Genomic DNA, 25,291 nt, shown 5'->3' on the forward strand with positions numbered 1-25,291 from the left:
TTAGACCGGATATAAAATCATCATATTATCAAAAATTTCGATCTAGCGGATACATCGTTCCACAGCTAGTCTGGTCTAGTTGGTCAGTCGGAGATGTAGGATCGATCCCCGCTGGAACGGTCGATATTTGATATGATATTTAAAAAAAAATGTTTACTAATATCAAATTTATTTCAGTATGTCAGCAATAGCACTGTCGTACGCAATTATTCGATAGTCAACTACCCTCACTTATTATATTATTCAAGCTATTCTGACGTGTATAAAATGAGCAGTGCAACTGCCGCTAAGGCAGTCTTGGCTCTGGCTTGGCACGATACATTTGTTGTATCCTGCTAGTAGCTTAACCTAGACTCATTCGATAATTAATTTGTGCATACGAATTAATTGTTACATATTATGGCGGATAACTCGAGCAGTGAAGGTGAGCGTTGATACGTATCTCAAAGGAGATCTCCTTAAACCTACACCTGGGTCGCAAGTCCTAGGCACTGCTCTGAGTTACTCCCTATGCCACACGATAGATTGGATCGGATCGCATTACAATTTTGTTATAATCATTTTAAGTACTACCTACATAGTATTGTAAAGAGTGTGAGTATAACCTACGCCCGCGCCCTGCAAATATGGAAAAGGAGCTTCCAATATCAGTCGAAAGACTACATCAGAAGTGGGATAAGATCCACCCCCACTTTCAAAATTTAACTAATTCAGTTAGTTACATTGAACGAAGAAATGTCTCTCTTCGCTTCCGGTATGGAAGCTATTTCAGAAAATAGCTGAAACTATAGGCCCTCCTACGACCTCCTGACGATACATCTGTTTTTAGCTATTGTGCAAGTTAGTTGCAATATTTGGTGGTGATTAGTGGGTACATCGATCATCATTTTATTTTCTTTTATTAGTGGGTACATCGGTATTTTAGTTCTTTCCGTTCGTTCTGTTGTATTCTCATCGGTTAGTAAGCTGGTTAAAGGGGCCACGTACGCCCGGGGCACGTTATGTTAGGAAGGGATGAAGGGGCCTAGCACGCCCGACCCACGGTTAGTAAGCTGGTTGAAGGGGCCACGTACGCCCGGGCCATGCTATGTTAGGAAGGGATGAAGGGGCCCAGTACGCCCGACCCGCTAGTGAATTACGGTCTCAGCGTTTTGGTCAGGAATAGCCGAACAGTTATTAATGTCACCCGTTACTGTTGTATAGGTCGAGAGTAGTAACGCCGAGTTGGCGGATGCACGACATGGACGCACGAGGTCGTGCGATTGTCAGGGTTGGCCGTGTCAGCAATAGCACTGTCGTACGCAATTATTCGATAGTCAACTACCCTCACTTATTATATTATTCAAGCTATTCTGACGTGTATAAAATGAGCAGTGCAACTGCCGCTAAGGCAGTCTTGGCTCTGGCTTGGCACGATACATTTGTTGTATCCTGCTAGTAGCTTAACCTAGACTCATTCGATAATTAATTTGTGCATACGAATTAATTGTTACATATTATGGCGGATAACTCGAGCAGTGAAGGTGAGCGTTGATACCTATCTCAAAGGAGATCTCCTTAAACCTACACCTGGGTCGCAAGTCCTAGGCACTGCTCTGAGTTACTCCCTATGCCACACGATAGATTGGATCGGATCGCATTACAATTTTGTTATAATCATTTTAAGTACTACCTACATAGTATTGTAAAGAGTGTGAGTATAACCTACGCCCGCGCCCTGCAAATATGGAAAAGGAGCTTCCAATTCAGTCGAAAGACTACAAGTATATTTTTATTTTGTATAAATAAGATGGCGTTTCAACGGTTCGCTCTGTGTTATTAACCGTACAATATTTCGTTCTCATTACATTGTCAATGTTAGATTAGGGATAAATCAGAAAAAAAAACTAAAGGTCGGTATATAAGTGCGTTTTTTACGTCGCCCGCCTAACGGACAATTACTGCCGCGAGATATAATACGATTAGTGTAAAATTTGTTTGTGATTCTGTTTAGTGTTTAATGTGTTCCGTATATAGAGTAACTAATATTTTATATTTATTTGTATATTTTATTTATCTTATTATCTTTTAAATAGATTATAAATACACAAATTCGTAATTGTAAGCAGCGAAAGAAACCACAAAGGTTTGTACAATGCTACAAGAAATTACAGCTTACCTTCATAAAAAAAAAACATTTTCAGTGGTTTTCAACTTACATCAATAATTATACAATTTATTATTATATAAACGAGTATATTTATAATACATAATTATTAATTATTATTATATAATTATCCAACAAGCTCGTTTGGCACAGTGTTTGCTTCTGTTGCGGGTTTTGTTAATTCTATTCCCACCCGGAGTTTGGATGTTATGTGTAGATTTATAAAAAAAATGTATCTACAGTTACAATATATCAGTCATATTTTATATTAGTATATAATATCGTGTGTACTTTAGTTTTATTACTTTAGAAAAACAGTGCACTGTAAAACTATTAATTGTTTTTGCTGCACTGATTATCGCATAAATTGTATCTATTTTTTTTTTCTGTAAATAAATAAATAGTCCGTTGTTGTCTATAACACAAGCATGAAGTTGCTTAACTTAGGAACAGACGACCGTGCGTATATGTTAAAGATATTTACTTATTAAAAAAAAAGTATAACACGGTACGTTTTTAACTGTACTTTTTTATAGTTGTATGTCTATTATAGTGTTTTTATGAAGGAGTACATATTAAAAATTACTTGAAACAGTTTGATGACCCCGATAAGTTTATGAGTATACGTAATTTACCAAGCTATAATTTAGACTATAAATGCGTAAACATCATCGACTCTTACAAGCACGTCAGTTTCCGTTACTATCGATTTAAATACAAGGTAATCAGAAAAAAGGCAAATATAGCTTTTTTGCCTTTTTTCTGATTTCTACTATTTACTATTTAAATAAAATCTTATTTAATGTTTTAAATTTACGTTTTTGGCTATAGCGGTTTTACGTATTAGGTATAACGTACCGATTGTTTTGGAAAAAAAATGAACTACGCCTCGCACTTCCTTCCTTCCATTGGTTGAAATAAAAATTACATTCTGTATAACTATAGGTATCTTTATTTATCTGCGTAATTAGTTCTATCGTGAACCTATTTTTGCCCGATATAGTAACAAATAAGTTGAAATACTTTTCATTCATAATATTATTAAGCTAATGCAACGATTGAAATAATATTTAACAAAACTCTTTCTCAGTGATTCAGTAATCATCACGGGTACAACTGGAAAAAAATCTAGCTAATTTTTTTAGTTATAACTTGATCATAAGATAGTAATTAAACTTATTTATTTTTTTGCGTGTTAAATACCTCCGACAACGGAACGAATTTTTACATCTCGAAATTACTTAACTTCCTATTTAATTCAAATAAGACAAAGTATACCGACTAACAGTTTCGGGGATCCCAAAATCAACCTGTCGATGTCGAAATTACGGTTAAAAAAAAAGTTCCAAAATAGTAATATGCAGCAACATTGATTGACAGTTCTTTGTGGTAAACGATCGGCGCCGGCGATCGAGTAAAAAAATTCGGAACGATTCTCGATTAAAATTTTTGAATTATTCCACCGATTATCATGGAAATTCGTGGCATATGTTCAAATTGCGGTATTCGAAATACGATTTTGGGGAATAATTTTTTATTTATTTGAATTTCGGAATTAGCTTCGGAATGCGTTAGATAATCGCTTATGATTATCGTAATTTATTATTTCTTGGTATCAATGTATAAATAAAAAGTGGGTACATAACTAACTTATACATACATAATTATTATACTACATATTGCCGTTTATTACTATCCGCGAAAGAACGAAAATAACCGACATAGTTGACAACATAGTTGATAAGTTGAAGTTGCAGTGGGCTGGTCATCTGTGTCGTAGGACCGATGGCCGTTGAAGTAGACTTGTCCTGGAGTGGAGACCGCGTTTTGGCGAACGCAATATGGGACGTCCTCCGGTCCGCTGGACAAATGATTTACGTAAGATTGCCAGTGTAGGATGGATGAGAATTGCGGAAAACCGGGATGCCTGGTGCGAACTTGGGGAGGCCTATGTCATTCATTCTATTTTATTCTATTATTCAAAGCCTATATACATTTTATTTAATATTTAAGGATACCTTGTGTTGTTATGTAAACATAAAATGAGATCAAATAAAAGAATACTTGTTTTTGTTGATTGCACAGCGGGTAATATATAGCTCAAAATCTTAAAAACACCGTCTGGGGGTATACCTCTATCACACAGAACGTCACCGTGAAACAGAACCATTCTCAAGTATCTAGTGTTATGTTTCTGTAGTCAGTAAGGTAACATGAGGGATGCGTTGATAGCAAGACTAGGGTCAGCACTACGCACTACGGGAGTCGCTGCAATCAGACTGTACGCAAGTTTGCAATTATAGTGGCATAAGAAAAGTTATAACGTGTGATTCTATAATTTTTTATAATAAGATTGAATGAATTTTTGGAACTTTACTCCCTATACCATCGCACCCTAAAAATTCAATATTAAATAACTAAGACTGGTATAAACAAAAAATAGTACTATAAATATTCCTTACAATATTGATGAAAAAAATAAATAAAATTGCATTTTAATTTTATGATAAAAAAATATATATTTAAAAAATATTCCTTAGAAAAATAAAATAAGTACAAATTAAATAACATATGTACTAAAAGTATATAATAATAAGTATTGAAAATACTTACGTGTGGGGTTTTCACCCCTCCGGACAACTATTTTCGTGGAAATCCCGTTGTTACAGAGATATTGTGGTTGAAGTCTTGAGGTTCAATTTTTAAATCGGAAGAAATTAACCTACCACCTTTAAGGTTAGAGTAACGCTTGGCTCCGGCGCTGCGGGAAGTGCCTGTCCCTCCACAAACAAAAACACTCTAGGGGTAGGGCAGACCAAGACCACGTGGACAGTGGGGTGCTCCGATTCGGTTTTGGGTATTTTTCGAATTTCTATACCTATATTCAAGCACGCAATGTTACTAATTTTATAAGAATATTATGTCTGACGCGTTATTTTGTTTAAAAGTGTCTATTGTCAGTCGTTAAAGGTCAGTTCGTATCGTATTTTGATCTTGCAGTAAAGATCGTTTTTACGTAAATTTGTTCGAAAATAATGCGTGATAGTCTCAGTACGGAGCATGAGTACACTTACCGCAGCACTGGAATTAGGTAGAGACAGAAATAACAAAAATTAAACCTCCGATAAAAAAAATCTACCTATATTGTACATATAGCCAATTTTTTTTTTTTTTTAATCAAGATTATTTAGAATTTTTAGTATAAGTAGTTTCTGCGTAGAGCTACTATTGATTTTTTTTTTCTGTTCACAAGCAAAGGTTTATAACTTGACCGTTGAGAAAGAAGTTCAAGTGTATCAACATAGATGTCGCTACTTGGCGCATTTTGTAATTACTCCTCGTCTGGACTGTTTAATTGTACACGAAATTCGTATAATTTGTAACCTCAGCACCACTTACGTATTGTATAATCATTTTATAATTATTTGAAAAATTATTTAGTGAAAAAAAATTATGATTGATATTTTATTTAGAAATGAATGTCAGGTATACGTTTCAACACATAATTATAATTGTGTTCGCTCGCAAACAAAAATACGACTACAGTTTATAACTCAAGTAATATAACCCAAGTAATCTAAATAAAATAAGCATTAAAATCAATACATCCATTAGTAAGTTATGAGGTAATATATATATAATATATAATACACGTAAAATAATAACTACTTACATCATTTTGTATTAGGATAGATAGAATCCGTGATCGTTGATCTATAAGATCAGTTGCTGATACTGACCACTACGCCATATGTCTAATACGACCAGACTGATATATCAATTATTTGCGTCCGTTTGCTCGTTCCAAAATCACGTAAAAAACCTTTTGTCATTGAAGGTGACAAAGTATACTTTGTGACTGTACCTGTACAAAAGAAAAAAACAATAAAATATTAACAACAACTAGCTGCATCTTACGGTTTTACCTCTTTGCTTTTCTATTTTTCACAAACTTCGGAATAAAATTTCTATATGTTTTTCTGAAGATCCAGCTACTATCTGAACATACCAGGTTTGAGACAACTCCATTGAACCATCCTAGCTTGTAATACTAATAACTTTCTATTTAAGAAAATATTTTTACGTAACTTTAGCTCAATAAAAAACTATACAAAGCGATGATATAATCATGTCAAATGTTGATCATAATATATTGATGTCGAATGCCGGTGTGCGGATAAATCAACGATGATTTTTGTCACACCGTTAAATGCTAATTGTTTTTTGTAAGATTCTTTGTATTTTAAATAAATAAAAAAAAAATATAAAACACTAGCTGCGCCCTGCAGATTCACTTGCGGTAAATATGTCTTCAAAAAGATATTAATATGTGGTAGCTTGATAAATGAATGCGTGACAAGAGAGTTACGAAAAGTGTGATCGGGCGAGGCGAACGGAAGTTGAGAGGGAGATATAAGTTAGTGAAGATAGAAAGAGAAAGAGCTACGTTTCGTAAGTTTTACTTTAGTCGTGTGGTTTAAAGCATTCGTGTTATTTTTTCTATGCTGTATATATTTGTTGTAGTTCTAATAAGTTGTAAGCTATATCTACTAATAAAAGGAAATAAAATAAATATATCTACGATTTCACTACAATTGTTTATTTAGTGTATACTCTACCTTTGGTCTTTTTAAGAAGATGAAACCTACACTAGATTTTACGTTAGACATCCAGGATTGAAACTGAAAACTAATAATTAATTAAATTTAAAGACTACTAGAAATTTAATTTCTTTCAAGTCCCTTCTCCAACACCACATATAGGCCTAGAAGTAATAACAATAATAATAATAATAATTCTTTATTTATTTAACCAAAAATACCGTACAATTTTATAATCCGCCAAACTGCGTAACAGTTTATCGGCGGAAAAAGTTAAGTAAGTAAAGTTTATTTAAGTGGGACATTACAGATTTAATTTTAATCAAACAATCTCTTACGTACAGACATCAAAGCAAAAAAAATGAACACAGCATGTTTCTAAATAACTTGTAAACGCAAGAATGAAATATATTAATTAAGTTAAAGCACAATAAAGAGCTAGTATTAAAATAAAGTTTGTTTGTTGTATTTTCACGTTGTGGAGTTATACGCTAACTGTATTAGATATAATTTTCATGCGACATTTAAACAGTAAAACAAAAATAAAAACAGCTTTTATGAACACTTGTACCGAAAATTTTTACCATTTTTACGATGGCTTAAGTTGTGAGCGTAAGCGAAAAAATAATTAATAAAAAGTAACTATAGAACATCAATTAATTAATAGTATCGTATTCGCTATGAATATTTTAATAGCAATATCCTTATTATTTGTGTGTACTAAAACTGTGTATTTCCTTCGAGGTACACTACAGTAAAATGTATATCAGTGTAGCTAAAAAAAGTCTTCCATATAAAATTCTAGTTCAAAACATTATCACTCTAAATAAAACTATAATCGATTTTAATTTTATATTATAAAAATCATTAATGTTTGTTAACATAATATATAGAAGAAGAAGTCGTTCTAGCGCTCCTAGCGCGCAAAATCTGAGTCGAGTAATCGATTTAAAAAAAATGTATTTTCTTTAAGTTTTTGAGACTTAGACTTTCGTGTAGGTAACACATGTATGTACAACACAACGTGAATAAAACTGTTAGTATTATTATAAATATCTAGATTGTCTTGAAACATATCTATCTTATATAAATAAAAATGAATGTTTCTAAGCGAATAACTCCAGAATGTCTCGACCAATTCGACTATTTTTTTTTCCTTAAGGTCCACGGAAGGTTTTAATACTAAAACAATTAAAAAAAATTACAATGAACTTTTGACAGAACGAAGTCTGTCCAGGCTAGTGTAAAATATATATTACATCCAAGGTCACCCCTTTCCATCTCGTCTTTCATAACTCGCACCACACCTATAATCGGAGTAGATATTCATGAATGCGTGATTTTCGGCAATTCGTTTATGATTTACATCGCGATGTCACCGCTAGTGGGCGTCGCATAAATCAGAGCGCTTGTTGTGAACTAACTGCGCCCCGGCTCCGTCCGTTTATTGCTCCAATCAATGTCGTTATACTTTATTAACGATATACAGTGACTTTTGTTTTTATATTTATGTCAGCTCTAAGGACTTTTTATATGAACATCGTATTTGCATATTATGCTGTAGCTATATATATATACCATGAAGATCTATACATAGTATATATATTGTACATGAAATGGGAATTGCTATTTTTTTTAATATAATTTAAATAAAACAACCCAGACCACGATAAACATCTGTATGGCCAATACAAATGTTTTGTCGTGTGCGGGTATCGAACCCGCAACCGCCAGCGCAACAGCCACAAACCAGTGCCAAATAATTTTAAATGTACAACAAACTATTGAATTCATGAAAAATAGTATAAAAATATTGTAGGTATGACAAAAATCACGAATCCGTTGTGTATTAGCGTTATGGTTTACGCTCTATCAATAATTCTCCTATTTGTATATATTTCTATATACTACTCAGTAAACATTTCCAGCTTGTGAAAACTATTTAGTAATATTTTTCAAAAGTAATGTAGGCTATATAACATCAGACCAAGACACAAAATAACAAGTGTAAACTTAATAATTATCAATTATTGTGTATTATCTAACCATTCTTGTTGACTTCTGATAATTATAACATTGATTTTACGTAAAGGTATAAAGTATTTGTTTTAATGCACTATCCCCTTATACAAAAAAAAAACCATAAATAATAAACATACATAAAAATATCATCATTTTCAAACAATAAAAAACCTCATAAAATAATAAGTACATATATATGACAAAATAAATAAAAATAGTATAAATGTACACAAATATAATAAGAGTCCACCCGCGCCGACGGTCGAGGGGAAAATGCGAAAACTCTCCCTTACACGGCAGCCATTTTGTGACGTCATATGTATGAAAGGGGACGTATTCGGGCGTTACCTATTGAGTTATTTTATTACTTTTTGTTTCAAATAATTGAATGGAATATACTTTGTTAAGCGATTATTAATTTAAATACCAACACAATAAGGAAATAATATTGATAAACATATAAATAATTTGCAGTATAATAAAAACAGTCACTAAATAAACATAATACACTTAAATCAAATGTAACGTATACAAGTCGATATATTATCACTAATCAGTACAAAGAAACTCAGAACGATTAAATCACTCAAATGTCATATCATTTTGGTTGCCACTGAATAGAAGCACGATTTACTTTCGATACTCGACAACAACAACAACAAAAAAATACAAAAGTACCGTCTCTACGACTGAAAATAAAAACTCGTAGTACGTCCCCGTGTGCGCTTTGATGACGCCGAGCTTTCACGTCATTGGCTGTTCGACGACGATGGGCGTGGCCTGTTTAAAGCCCGCCCACCACTCATAGGGGTCTTTGAAATAAACCGACCACATCATATCAGGCGCTTGGCGGTCGCGCCGCGCGCTAACGACTCTGACTGTGTAAAAAAAAACACGTGAAAAAAATTATCTCATCGAACCCAGTGATTTGTGTTTGGAACGAAAACAAGTGACAGTGAACGATAAGTGAATGAACGTAAACGATTGTGTTGTGTCGTACATTAACGGTTTTAATTTAAAAACAGTTTCTTCCAATTAGGATTCCGTTTACAGCTCAAAACATCTTCCAAAAGATCGACCGTGTATCGTGTTTATAAAACATTAATATATTTAAATAATAATAAAAATAATTATGTGTACTTCGAAAAGAAAAAAATAACAATGAAAATATATGAAACAATTAATACATAAGCATGAAAAACTAAAATTATTAAAACAATTAAAACGATAAACAAACTAAACCGGACGTTCTTGTAATTAACGGAAAAATAATTTCAGACTTAATTGAGGTCAGACATAATCAGACGTCCTAATAAATTATCAAAACTTCCAATAAATATTCAAGTGAAATAGAAACAAGAAAAAAATAATTATCCAACCACAGATGAGGTACGAATACTTACTCGTTTAACGTTTAATATAGAAAATCCCATTATTACATAAATTTAAATAGTTTATTCCATTTCAATTATAATTGAAATTCCATTTCAATTAACATTCGATTTTCAAATTAAAAAATAATACTTAAAAATGGCAAATATACCAGTGTTGTACCTTCACAAACAATGACAATAACAAAAAACAATAACGAATCAAACAAAAAATATGATTTACATTAATTTTTGAAAAATCAGTCATTAAAAAAACGCAAAAGTGTCGCCGAACGTTTACCAATCGTCTTCGACGCGATCGGTTATCAGTCCGGAGGCAGTGATAGCCGGCAAGATAGCCGCTGAGCCGAAGTTACAATTGTGCGGCTGGAGCGGGCAAGGTGGCTACGCAATCGACGGCTGCGTGGACCCCAGCCTGCTTCGGCCGCCACAGCCACATACGAGCCAACTTGGTACCGTGTACGCGACTAAGAGACGACGAAGAAATGGAAAAAGGTAAGACTTGTTTTTTTTTAACTAGGTAAACAAGCGTACGGCTCACCTGATAATAAACAATTATCATAGCTTATAGAGTGCCACTTGCAACACCAGAAGCAGACCTACAGCTAAAGCTCTTAAGCCCTCACTTATGCTCTGGCTTACTCACCTCAGCAACACAACAGTGCTTGAATGCAGTACCTATTATTTCACTGGGATCTTCTTGACTTTAGAATGGAATTCCATTGTGACAATATATTTTTATTGACTGGAATTTTAGTCGATGTTATGTGTATTAATTGGAATATTATTTGTATTGATTGGAATGGTCTTGTTTTGATTAAGGGGGACTACCACTATAAATAGTGGTGACTACCACTACAAGTAGTGGTGACTGTGTGGGTTACTTCATAAGTAAAAAATAAAGTCTTCTTTCACATATATACCTGTAGATAATTTTATGATAAGAAATTTATAAATGTTGAAAAATAAGACAAATTCAACAAAAATAAACCCGAAATTTGTGTGATATAAGGTTTTAATGCTAATCAATAATAAAATAAATTAACAAGTGATAGTATTTTACCACGATGATTACTGGATTGACTAAAATACACAAAATCCAATGTAATTACCTAATTTATGACGTTTAATTACACGAATGAATGATGATGCCTTTGCATACATTATTTGTTTTTGTATCAAATCGTTCTAAAATGTATCTTCTTTTTTGTGTGTGCAATAAAGTTTAATAAATAAATAAAATAAATGATTGAGAAATCCGTACCAATATTATAAACTGGAAAGATTTAATTGTTTGCTTTTTTTTTAATGTAGAAATTTTAACCATAATGGACCGTTTTTACAAATTATTTCACATACTAAATGTTACGTTATAACTGAATGGTTTAGACTATATTTTAAAAGTAGAAAATGGAAAGGTCAATATCGTATAACTACGCGAGCAAAGCCACGACGATAAGTTAGCATAGTAATATATAGTAAATGAGTTTGTCACAAGATATTTTACTAAGACTAATAACAGAACTTTTCTTTATAACAGTTAACGTACATAATTAACAAAATAAATGATTATAAAATATCAATTAATTTAACAACGAAACTGTTCGGAACGAAACTGGCAAATTTTCAATTATTTTTTCACAGTTTCATTAAAAAGCGCAAAAATAATTGACGTTAATGTAGAAAATCGAGAATCGTGTCGAATCGATTTGTGACAATAACTTAAAACATCGATTATAATCAATCGTGATTTTTAAATCGATGACAAACGAATTTAAACTTTATTATAAAACGAATTTATACACATTATATAATTTAATATAAGTACCTACATTAATTTTTTTTATCTTTTTTAGCAAATTCTTTAATGCTGGTGTATTTAAATATTAATGGGCATTGGAGGTGTCAATACTACCTGAAAATCCTATCTAATTTTAAGAGGTAGTTTTCGTGTGTGTTTCATTTCATCTCGCGGTATTCCGTTAATAATGTCTAACTATCTACAGTGGGTAAAGATTAATAAAGTTTGTAATTTCAAATGTAGCCTCATTAAAATGGTTTTTCTTGCATACATTTTTTTTTATTTCAAGCCTCTAATATTCAGAGCCTTTAACTAAAATATTAATACATTATAAACTATTAATAAATATCTTTACTGTTCTCATTAAAAGTCACAAAAAGGACAAGTTAGAAAAATTATGTTTAAACGATCAAAATTTACAGATTTTTTTTTTCAATTTGCACACTTAATATATCTTAACTCTATATATATTTCAAAATCTTATAGGTACTAGTTTATAGTGGTGAAACACTTATAAGTATTTCATCAGCTTTTTGTACTTATCTCCTGCTTTTGTTTTGTAATTTTTGCTCATTCTTGGTGTACAATAAATAGTTTTTATTATTTTTTTTTTCATAATTTCTCCCAGATATAGGGTATTCTATTTTATCATACGGGCCATGATTATTTCAATATTATGTTGCCTAGTAGTATGATTTGTCCAAAACTGTTATTGTATTAAAATTGTTTTGATAATATTGTTATGAGCGTTTATTTGGGTTTGTAGATTATTTAAGAAAGATACATAACCCCAAAGGATTTTCTGAAAGATTCTCTTTTAGCGATGAGAACACTGTCTTCTTCCATATATTGTACTTATTTTGTTTTTATATGCTTAAAAGATGTACAATAAAAAGTATTATTTTTAATATTAACATTTAATAATAATACTTTAACCTATACGATATTTACAATTGTCTTGTACGATTTTATTTTTGTGTTACCACACATTAGTTAAGTCGAAACAAAAGAAAATATTTACAATTGTCTTATTTTTTCTTCTGGTTGAAATGGCTTTCAATGGTGCCAAATGAGCACAGATGATTTCGCCAATGTCACGTAGAATGGAAAATTGTCTTTTTAATACTCCCGATATTTCGGTGACATTGCAGACGCCATTGACACGGGCTATTCTTTCAGCAGCTTTGCTAGAAATTGGATACTTCAAAGTTTTGAAAATATCAAAATTTATATTTAAATGATAATTTCAGTTAAGCGATTTGCACCAATATTACGATTACCCCAACATAAGAAGTGATCATAAAAAATACGTACACCAAATAGATAAAAACATAATTTTCAACAGTAAGAAACGGTCCAATTCATGCACGAAATTTCAAAATATATAATATATATAATGTGATGTTTCTAATAATATATAGATGGTGTCCGAATTTTTTTTTAATTCAAACAATGGTCATATACTAAATTAGTTGAATTTTGAATATTGAATACTGCTTGTTACTGCTTTTACGGTCATCGGAAAGACCTGGAGTGAGGTCAAGCGAGACGCTCAGAACCGCTCGGTATGGAGATGCACTGTAGACGCCCTCGGCCCCAGCTAGCTCCAGCAGGGGACACATGAACCTATTTCACTTCTTTTACTACTAGGAGTTATTGAAGTAATTTTAAAAAGAAGAAACTGAGTAAAGTTTCTTTCATATTCTTGTTAGTGGTTATTTTACCTGAATATTAAAAATTTCAACAGAAAAAAAAAGTTTTGTGCAGAAAAGGTACAACGTTGTTCTCATATTACTTCAGTGTGTGTCTGTGCAATTAAAAATATAAAGACCACTTTATTTTATTCCTGTTTCTATTAATTCTATTTTTTTTTTTTTTTGGTTTTTGTGAAATAAAAATATTAGCTTGCATATACATCGATATACTGAAATAAACTGTGTATTATATTATCAATTAACTAATCTTAACGGATGCCTCTTTGCGTTGTCACATACCTCTACGTGTCATACGTCTCTATGTGTCACATGTGTTTGTGTGCGTGTATTTGTCAACATGCTATGCTATTTTGTGTGACACTGACACAGCAGTCCTCATTGAAACGTCAAGTGTCCTCATCGTCTTCTTTCTTGATAGTCATGTTCTATCCTTTTAAATTTCGAAAAAAAAAGATGTTAACGGGTATTATTTCATAAATATCTTTTGTAACTGTATCTCTTGAAATGCAAGTTTGGCACATACATAACATTATTCCTTCAGACAATTTTAAACATTTACTAACTATGAATAAATTACAAGAAAGTTTATTTCTAACATTACACATTTTGATCGATTCGTTGCTAGTTAAATTAAAAACTGTTTCCTATCTTAGGTATTAGAAATATTATTTTAAGTAACCCAACAGATACACGTATAAGTATCGAATGCACATACAAAATACGATTGACTAGTCCTTTGGCGCAGTTCGTAGTGGACCTGCTTACCGTTCCGCGGGTTGCGAGTTCGATTCCCACCTGAGTCTGGGTGTCATCTTTGTATTTGTATACTTATATATGTATTAATTCTACGTATATTTATCAAAAAAAATATTTACCTAAATCAGTCGACTGTTACCAATAACAAGCATTAAGTTCCTTACCTTAGAAAGAAACGAACGTGTGTGTAAAAAACATATTTATTTATTGTACTTCGAGCATAATTTTTAGTGCATTTTTCATTAGTTCACTACATTCTCAACACTAAAGAAATATCATTTAACCTCATGTTATAATAATAACGAGAATCGGCTTAGACTATCAAGAATAAAAAGAAGTACGTATAGATTTTTTTTTAAATAACGAATCTGAGACCGTATTAAAAGTTGCGTTCTAAAATTAGTTTCGGCCAATTATATTGATTCGATTAGTTATTTATGGGGTGAGTAATGGGCGTTATATCGATACAGTTAAATCGATTGGTGCCGTGAATTGTGACGATGGGGAATCGAATAACGGACACGGATTGGCATAGATTTTAATACTTAAATTGAATGATTTTGAAAATACTTGAAACGGTGCAAATTTCGCGTGACTATTGCGACGTATTGCAAAAGTGACAGGAAAGTTGCTGCGCAAACGCTTCTTCTATTTGTCTCTAATGTGATGTGTCTCTAAATCTTGTTGGACATTCGTAAAGTAAGGTATGATAGGACATATGTGCTGAAAATTTTGACTACTTTGACTGGGGGTGTACTTAGTACTACAAGCGTACAGAAAGTCACAGCTAAGTAATAGTGCTCACAAACAGTTTTGTATTCCTGTCGTTAGTTTGGTAGCTAACGCTTCTGAGGAAACGCGACGTTGACAACGCGGTTGTGGTGCTCCTGGTGGTGGCAATTCGTCTATAGACTGCGGTAACCGACTACCATCATGATTTTAAGCTCGTTTATTACTCTAGTGGTTTAAAAAAGTATATCGAAAACTGGTGATGAAATTGAAGTGATGGGAACTTGGACATATACGAAAAGAACGCATGATATTACAATAAACAATATTTCGGATTCTATCGCGGTTTATTAAGCTTTTTAGATGCCCGACGTTTCGGATACTTTACAGCAACCATTGTCACGAGAGGACTGAATGAGTGAAACAGCTGTGTGTAATTAATAAAATTCACGTAAAATTAGAAAACAACGTATGATTTTTTGTTATCCGTAATAGAGATCATTAAGGTTGAGTTCATCTCCATAAACAAATCTAGCAAGAAAGAGCGTTGATAAATTATAAATGAATATACATTTTAACTTCTTCCCTAAGGAACCTAAAAATATAACTAGTAAAACTAAAAACATGAAAATACAAGTTCATTAAAAGAAAAATAGGATTCTATTGTCTTTATAATATTTTATAAATTGTACTACTCATATTTCGTTACATTATTATGTCGTAGGTATCTGAAGTGTAAACTATTTATGGGTATATTGTATTTTCCTTGTTAGTTGCAATTTTTTTTTTTGCATGATTATAAATGGAAAATTTTATATTTTTCCTTCGATATAATTATATGAATAAGTCTATATCCTGTACAATTAAATTACAATCTGAATAGGGATCCACATATAATAAGTGATATCCCATACCTCTCTAGCTAAATTACTTTAAAGATTATATTTCTAGTTTTTTTTCTCATTGATAAAAAAAATACCAACTTTAAAAAATACAACCACGTCAAAAACGTGGACTCCTGAAAACCTACTCTGGGGTTCACTGATCACGGATTATTTCAGTTACTATGTAAAACAAATTGTCGTGTAGGTGGAGTGAATCTCTGTAAGGAGTACAGCGTTAAGAAAAAATTGTATTTGATAATCTTAAATTTATTTACTGTTAAAGATATAATTATAAAAATTATAATAAATGTATATATAAAGAGATAACCATGACATAATCTTTTCAATTTATTGTTTCTAGTTTATGAATAAAATAATTAATGTATCGATAAAGGATTAACTCGCTCGTTTCTTTTCTAAACAATGCCTCATTTACATATAAAAGATGATAAATAATATACTTTGTGTATATAACATCCATTTTACTCCTTTTAACTAGGTAGGTAATGAGAAGTTTGTATTTTTTAACTTTTTTAAATAGTCATTGTTTTTCACCTACTCGTAGCAGACTCAACAGACGATTTGCTAAAATTTTTCAATTTTATTAAGAACACACACACACATAAATATATAAAAATTGTTAAAAACTTAAAAAATAAATTAAATAAATCAGCAAAGTTGTTACCTAATTTTGGCATGACCAAGAAAAATTTATTCATTTTTATATAATTATAAAGGTATGGTATGGTTAACACGGGCTGATTTCCGCAACTCGACGACTTTGCGCCTATTTTGCGTCTGTGGGAATGATTCGATTCACTCTTGCCACCCAAGCTCCTCCAGAAACTTTAGAAGCTTTTTTGGCTTCTTGAAGATCTCCGGAAGTGTCTCCAGGGAGCCAAGATGTTGTGCCCGGTAAGCCGCTACACATGGACAGTAAAAAAGTACATGCGTAGCCGTTTCTTCTGTTCCCATGCAATTATAAAGGTAATATAAAGATATTTTTTTTTATACTTAAAAGTAACAAAATTACTAACTATGGCGGTTTAAGAGATAGTTTAATATGAAACAGCCAACTGCATCTATAGGCTATAAAAAATCATATTCCGATCTAAGCCATTTAAATATAAAACTTGTGAGTATAAATAATGAATAAATAAATATCTTCAACATACCCACAAGGTCGCATATTCCAAAGAAAATTAATGATAAATAATAATAAATATTCTTTAATGTACACCAAAGAAAAATATAATAAATAGTTAAGGTTAGCATTAGCTTAGTACAATAGGCGGCCTTATCGCTAAAAAGCGATCTCTACCAGGCAACCGTGTTGCGGAGGATATTATGACCAGTGAATACTGACAGGCATGGGTGTGCTTGTAACAAACAGACAGTGCTTGTATTATAGATAACATTTGACAAATGTATACCATAAATAAATATAGTATAAATTTAAGTGAGGTCGAGCACAGCAGAAAATATTCTGATCAAAATCTGGAGCAGCCCGACTGGTGAAGCACCTCGACCTTACAGAAGATCACAGCTAAATAATACTGCTTTCAAGCAGTGTTGTGTTCCTGTTGGTGAGTAAGGTGACCAGAGCTCCTGGGGGGGGAGGGATTGGGGGTAGGTTCGGCAACGCGCTTGCGATGCTTTTAGTGTTGCAGGCGTGTATAATCTACAGTAAATTACCATCAGGTGAGCCATATGCTTGTTTGCCAACCTAGCATACAATTTATGTATGAGTATAAAACTCCGAAGTTAATCACTAATAATCTTGTGTCGTCTGTCGCACGTGTGTTAATTGCAGTAATGATGTAACTGTCCGTCATTGTTGTAAAGGAAATACATTGAGCTGTTATTAAGACTCAAAACGGGACATTTGTCGTGTTTCTAGTTAATCGTTGCGAATTCTTGATACTTTGGTACCGTTGCAAGTGATACGGCCATAGGTACGCATTGTTAGGATTGAATGCAAATAAATATTAATTAGGTATAAAAAAAGTCTGTCGCCACAATTCATCTCTCTTTATTCTACAATTTATTCTATTCGCCTCGTGTAATGATTAATTAAAAATCTGTAATAACATAGTACACGGTCGCTTAGACCGAATATAAAATCATCATATCAAAAATTTCGATCTAGTGGGTACATCGTTCCATAGCTTAATTGGCTAGAGCACCGACACGGTCAGTCAGAGATGCAGGTTCGATCCCCGCTGGAACGGTCGATTTTTGATATGATATTAAAAAATGTTTAGAACATAGTACACGTTAATTGAAATCGTTTGATTAAACCGTTAGCGCAGTTTGTAGTGACCTTGCTTTTTGCTTTAGGACTGTGGACTCAATTCTCGCCCTGAGCCTGGGTGTAATATATATATATTTAAATATGTATTATTTGAATGTATGTTTATTGATAAAAATAAAGCTATATTAGTCGGCTATATTAGTTGACCGATTAGGTTACTTGGTAAACGATTACCGTAGCTTATAGACACCAAGAACACCAGTGGCATCGCAAGCGCTTGACGACTCTACCCTCAATTCCAATGGAGCTCTGGTCACCTTACTCACCACAGGAATACAACACTGCTTGAAAGCAGTATTATTTAGCTGTCATCTTCTGAAAGGTCGAAGTACTTCCCCAGTCGGGCTAATTTGCATTAAAAGTATCTAAATACTCCTAGATAATGTCACCGTACATTTAAATAAATAATATCAACAATAATTTACACAACTCGTATTCATTTTCAAATTACAATACTTAATAGTTGACCTAAGAATGCTTAAAGCTATAAATATTTCAATGTAATTTGCATCGACATTTCATTTAAATAAATAAAATTACTAATAAAAATATATACTACAATTGGAAAATACGGACCGACTCGGTATTTTAACTGCTGCGATGTATCATTGTAAAATAGTTATTAACTCTATATCAATAATTATTAAGTACGACGAAATCCCGTAACAGAGTTCAAATGGTGCGACTGTTACTAGAGCCATCTGGCGCAGGTGAGCAGTAGTGAGCACTCTACAATAATTCTCTCTACAATAATTTTACAATAATCTTGACTATTTTTATGAGCACTGTTTCTTTTCGGTGTCTGTTTTGCTAATGTTTTAATGTTGAATGAGGAATGGCATTTACCTATACCTCACGTTTTTAATCCGCTGTCTATAAAAAATGGTTCCTTTAAAAAAAAAACTCCAAAATCAATTTTGGTTGCCAAAATCAAATTTAAAAACAAATCTTTGATAAATATGTCCGTATAGTTATTGAATAAAAAAATAATAGTTTGAATTTTAACGAGAGAAAATCCTATTTTTATGAATATGTTTACTACTTTTTGTTTAAAATCTATTTATTAAATTAGTTTGTATAGAATCACAAGAAACAATAAATAGAGCGGTCAAACAATTTATAAGGACAATACTGATTCCAGAATAAGCTCCAATCTTTCTCCTACAGAAAGAGGCCTATGCCTAGCAGTAGGATGTTACAGGCTGAGTCGTATCGTATCGTCGTATATATGATATCAATCAAAATAGTTAATACAATCTTAAGACTGTAAATCATTTAACATTATCGATTTACAACTAAATTGTCATTGATTACGACAAATTGCTGATCAATTTGGTGTTAATAGGATATGTGCCCTCAGGCATTGCGTAGGTCCAATCGTGTCTCTTCTGTTGTGTTAAATCATATGTATGAAATTTTGCACTCATAGGAATATTACTAGCGACCCACCTCGGCTTCGCACGGTTGCAAAAACTAGTGTGTGTGTCACAGTGTTTCTCTACTATATTATGCATGTATCATACACATGAAACTTCCTCTGGAATCACTCTATTTATTGAAGAAAACTACATTAAAATCCGTTGGATAGTTTTAAAGATCTACATACAGACAGCGGAAAGCGACTTTGTTTTATACTATGTAAGGATTTGCACAACGATAAATTGATTGTATCGACTCAATTTGCATTGAATCGTTTTGTACGTTGCAACCTGTAACTGAAATTTATTTAAAAGTGTCCATTATACTAAAAATATGGTTTAAAAGCACGTATCTGCTATAAAATAACGAAGCACAAAAAAAAATATAAGCAAAGAGAGGACTACGCTAATATCAAAAAGTATTTCAAATACAATGAATATTACAAAAAAAAATTGCAGTAATCGAGTTTTTATAATAGATATTTAAATGAAGGGCTAGTATTTTTATTAAAACTCGGATTTGCTCATATTATGTAATTAAAGCTACACGCTACACGCTTACATAAATGTACTTTGCCCACCATCCGCCATCTTGACTCATTTTTTTAGCTAAACAGTTATCCTAACTTTAAAATTGCTTTTAAACTTTTGAATCTTCCGAATTTTCTTTTAAGTTAATTAACAACAACAACAACAATAACCAACTGATACTTTTTACTTATATATCATTTTAAAAACGGTTTTGTATTATCTAAGTTAAATGTTTAAAGTCACATATAAAGCCATTTGTCCAATCGACAATTATTAATAAACGTTTCATAAATGACGTTATGCGAAAGAGGGATAGCCGCCAAAATTTAAGCACAGTTATAACATAATAACCGTAATATAAAAAAAACTCGAGTTAAACACACAAAGTACGTTTACCTTGAAGTACGAAGGAAAGTGTAATAGGGTAGCGTTATGATCTAAGTTGCATACTTCTACACAAGGTGTGCGGTAATAACTGGTAATGTTTACGTACGATTATTTCGAATAATTAAAAAAAAAAAAACAACCCTTTTATAATTTTTAACGAAAAACGACCGCTTAAAGATTTTGTGTAGGCCGTAACGAAGTCCACTTAATTTGAAGCAGATGCACTTTTAGTGCTGCGTTTGAAAGGTACACTTACTTGAAATAGTAATTATTTCATTTTATTTTATTTACACGTATATTTCTAATACTTCAATTAAATTGTATAATTCAGTACAGTATATTTACAACTAAATAACGGCATACGTAATGTTTAAAGGTAAATTTATAACAATAGAAAAAACAAGCGAAATTTCCTAAGCAATAATTTGCTTCGCCTACAATTACGTGTAATCGTACATACCGTACGGTTACAGAAAACATTTGAAAAAAGTAATGAACTATGTCGCATTCCGATATCCATATTAGATGTGAAATCACGCATGTACAATCAATTATTATATTATTATTCACTCACTTCAGCCTATCGCAGTCCACTGCTGGACATAGGCCTCCCCAAGTTCGCGCCACACATCCCGGTCTTCCGCAATCCTCATCCAGCCTACACCGGCAATCTTACGTAGATCGTCGGTCCAACGGGCCGGAGGACGTCCCACACTGCGTTTGCCAAGACGCGGTCTCCACTCTAGGACCCGTCTACTCCAACGGCCATCGGTCCTGCGACACAGATGACCAGCCCACTGCCACTTCAACTTGCTAATTCTGTGGGCTATGTCGGTTACTTTCGTTCTCCCGCGGATAGTCTCATTTCTAATCCTGTCTTTGAGAGAGACCCCAAGCATGGCCCGTTCCATTGCACGTTGAGCGACTTTAAACTTGTGGACCAGTCCCTTGGTCAGTGTCCACGTCTCGGCTCCGTATGTTAACACAGGCAGGACGCATTGCTCGAAAACTTTTGTCTTCAAGCATTGCGGAATCTTCGAAGTGAAGACTCGACGGAGTCTGCCAAACGCCGCCCAGCCCAACCGAATCCTCCTATCGGCCTCCTTCTCGAAGTTGTTGCGGCCTAGTTGGATAGTATGGCCTAGGTAAATATAATCCTGAACAACTTCGAGAAGGGTACCATCGACCGATACCGGTATCGGTATGACTTGGTTGTTAAACATAACTTTCGTCTTATCCAAGTTCATACAGAGACCGACACGTCGGGAGGACTCGTTTAGGCCGGCCAGCATTTGGCCTAACTCATCCAGCGTCTCCGCAAAGATGACAATATCGTCGGCGAAAAATTATTATTATTATGAAAGTATTATTAACAATATTTGCATATGCAAGAGGCATACGTAAGGTTAGTAGACTGACAATTTTCTTGAGTGAAAACCCATAAAATTCTAACATACAGTAACCTATTCGTTATCTAAAATTACCGGCCGCAAGTAAACTATACCGTTTAAACGAGGCATGAATTTCGCACGGCGCGTGCGCATACGTGACTACCATTCTGATTGTCGTAATTATATCAAAGGTGATGCGGAAAGCTCTTCGAAGCTTTATTATTTGCTTAAAGTTAAATTTTGATCTAATCGATACAGTGATTTTTCTCTTTATGGGCTTTTATATTTGATTTTTACATTTTATTATTATGAGATTATATATTATTTTATTTAGAGGTTGTTATTTAAAGTTTGGTACAGTGAAATGGGATATTATTGTACTAAATCTGTTGGACGCACAATGTGTAATTAGGTTTGACATAAAGTGAGGTAATTATAGTTGGCATGGCATAGTTAATAGTGGACTACTTTATTTCCTGAGAAATATTATAAAATATTGAGATGAAGACTTTATGAAATTACATACATATATATAATTCATGTTTAGACTATCAGAAGACATCATACTACACATTAACATATTAATTATGAAATTTTGTTCAAAGCTACCGTGGCATATGGTCATTACAGTCTATACAGTCCACTGCTGGACATAGGCCTCCACAAGTTGACGCCAAAAATAACGTGGAATCATGTGTTTTGCCCATAGTCACCACGCTGGGGAGGCGGGTTGGTGACCGCAGTACTGGCTTTGTCGCACCGAAGACAAGTGGCATATGGATTAAAAAATAAATAAAAACTTTTTTTATATAACTAGGTCGGCGAACAATCGTACGGCTCACCTGATGGTAGGCTATAATCGTAGCCTATAGACACCTGCAACACCAGAAGCAGCGCAAGCGCGTTGCCGAACCCTCCCCCAATTTCCCTAGGAGCTCTGGTCAGCTTATTTACCTACAGGAACACAACACTGCTTGAAAACAGTATTATTTAGCTGTGATCTTCTGTAAAGTTGAGGTCCTACCCCAGTTGGGCTGCTCCAATTACATCACAATTATTATAATATTCGGCGACCTCCTTCCAAGCCTGTTGATACTAATTACAATTACAAAAAGATGTTCTTACAAGCAAAACTTTTTTTAAAGAAAACTTGTAAGGAATTTATATTTATACATATCTATAGTTTTATATATTTCTAGATTTTTTTAGGTTAAAAAAAATCGATGCAATAAAACCTGATATTGTAGTAACCGCAATTAAACGGCGTTATGTACCATTATCGGTAACCGCAGGAACATCGTAAGCATTTTATGAAGCTATACATACCTATATCTACATTGAATAAAAACTCGATTCAAACTTTTTAATTACGATACATACATATACCCGAAAACCCAGTTCACTAACCCTGGCTTTCATGGACATATGATTGAAATTTAGTATTAATTTAGTTGAGCTATGTACTGGTTTTATAATTGTATTTGCTCGCAAACGAAAAAAAACCGACTTCAGTTACATCGACAAGTAATACAACGTAAGTAGACGAAAAAAAAAATAACAAACGCACTAGTCGTCACTACGATTTTCGAGGGTTTCACCCGATTTATCTGGGATTCCATCATCAAATCCTGGTTTCCTTATCATGTACCACACTTGGGGTGTCTCCTTTCCAACGAAAAAAGAATTATCAAAATCGTTCCATAAACAACGAAGTTATCCTGGAACATACATAATGTATATATTACTAGATCGTTCAATAAGTCCCGAGACTAACCTGGAAATGGCGCATATATTAAAAACTCTTTTGATTTTTAAAAAGTACTGGCTATCAATACGAGAATATGTGTCAAATTTTTAAAAATGGAACAATAAAATTATTGATTTTGAAACATTTAAGTGACGCTACGGTTGTAATTTCGATACAATGGAAAAAAACGAGTTTCGCGTGTTGATAAAACATTGTTTTTTAATGGGAAAAAATACCGTTGAAGCACAGCAATGGCTTATAAAATGTTATGCAGGATCAGCTCCCTCTAAAGCAACCATTAGTCGGTGGTATGCCGACTTCAAACGCGGTCGCATGGACACCAATGATGGGGAACGCTCAGGTCGTCCAAATGAAGCAGTGACTCAACAAAATATTAACCAAGTCCTCAAAATCGTATTGGAAGATCGGAAGGTAAAAGTGCGAGAGATAGCCGAGATAGTGAAGATTTCAGCTGGTAGTGTTTTCACTATTTTACATAAAAATTTGGCCATGAAAAAGCTTTCTTCTAAGTGGGTGCCGCGTTTGCTTACAACTAATCAAAAGGAACAACGTATCAATGATTCAGAGCGATTTTTGGCGCTGATGAATCATAATAAAAAGGATTTTTTACGTCGGTATATTATGTATTACTTGTCGATGTAATTGAAGTCGGTTTTTTAGACTGTATAGGTTTAATGATGATGATGATGATATTACTTAACAATTAACAAACTCACGTTTATTCTTAGTGTTAAATTTATTATCTCACCATCTTAGAATTTTTTCTAGAACCATCGACATAAACAGCTCAAGTTAAATTCCCTTGTTATTGGTATTTTAATTATTTGTCGCGGAAAACAAACAGGATCGAATAAAATATATTTCAATTACTGGCAATAAGCGAAGCAATTATTATTTTTTCATTATAATCATATGTTGATAGAATGAAGATCTAAGTGGGTATATTATATGGCAAGATATTATAGAATAGGTACTTCTTGAAGGTAATTGTAACTATTATTATAAATCGTATTAGTTGATTTTATTGACACGTTTTTAAAAGATAATGTCTTTATAACTTACAGTTATAGTTATACGTCTTAGATTTAAATATTGGTTTTAGTAATATTTAATTAATATTACATTTTTGATGAGAAACTTCTTAAAAATCGTTGTGATTTGAAATTCGATGCATAAAAATTCGTCACGATAAAAAAAACAAATAACTAAATCTATTGGAGGGAATGAAATTGAATATATTACACATTATATTCTCGTTAAAAAGATTTTCGTAGGCTACTTTTTACAAGTTGCTCTTATGCCGTGTGTGAGCTGCACACACACACTTTTATTTTATATAAGATTGTAAATTATTGATTTCACTGAAATTAAATAAAAACGTTATTAGGCACAAACCGTACTAACGAGTTCTTTACGCATAACCGTAACAAAGCCATT

The sequence above is a fragment of the Melitaea cinxia genome, chromosome 21, assembly GCF_905220565.1.
Source record: "Melitaea cinxia chromosome 21, ilMelCinx1.1, whole genome shotgun sequence".
Taxonomy (NCBI): Eukaryota; Metazoa; Arthropoda; class Insecta; order Lepidoptera; family Nymphalidae; genus Melitaea; species Melitaea cinxia.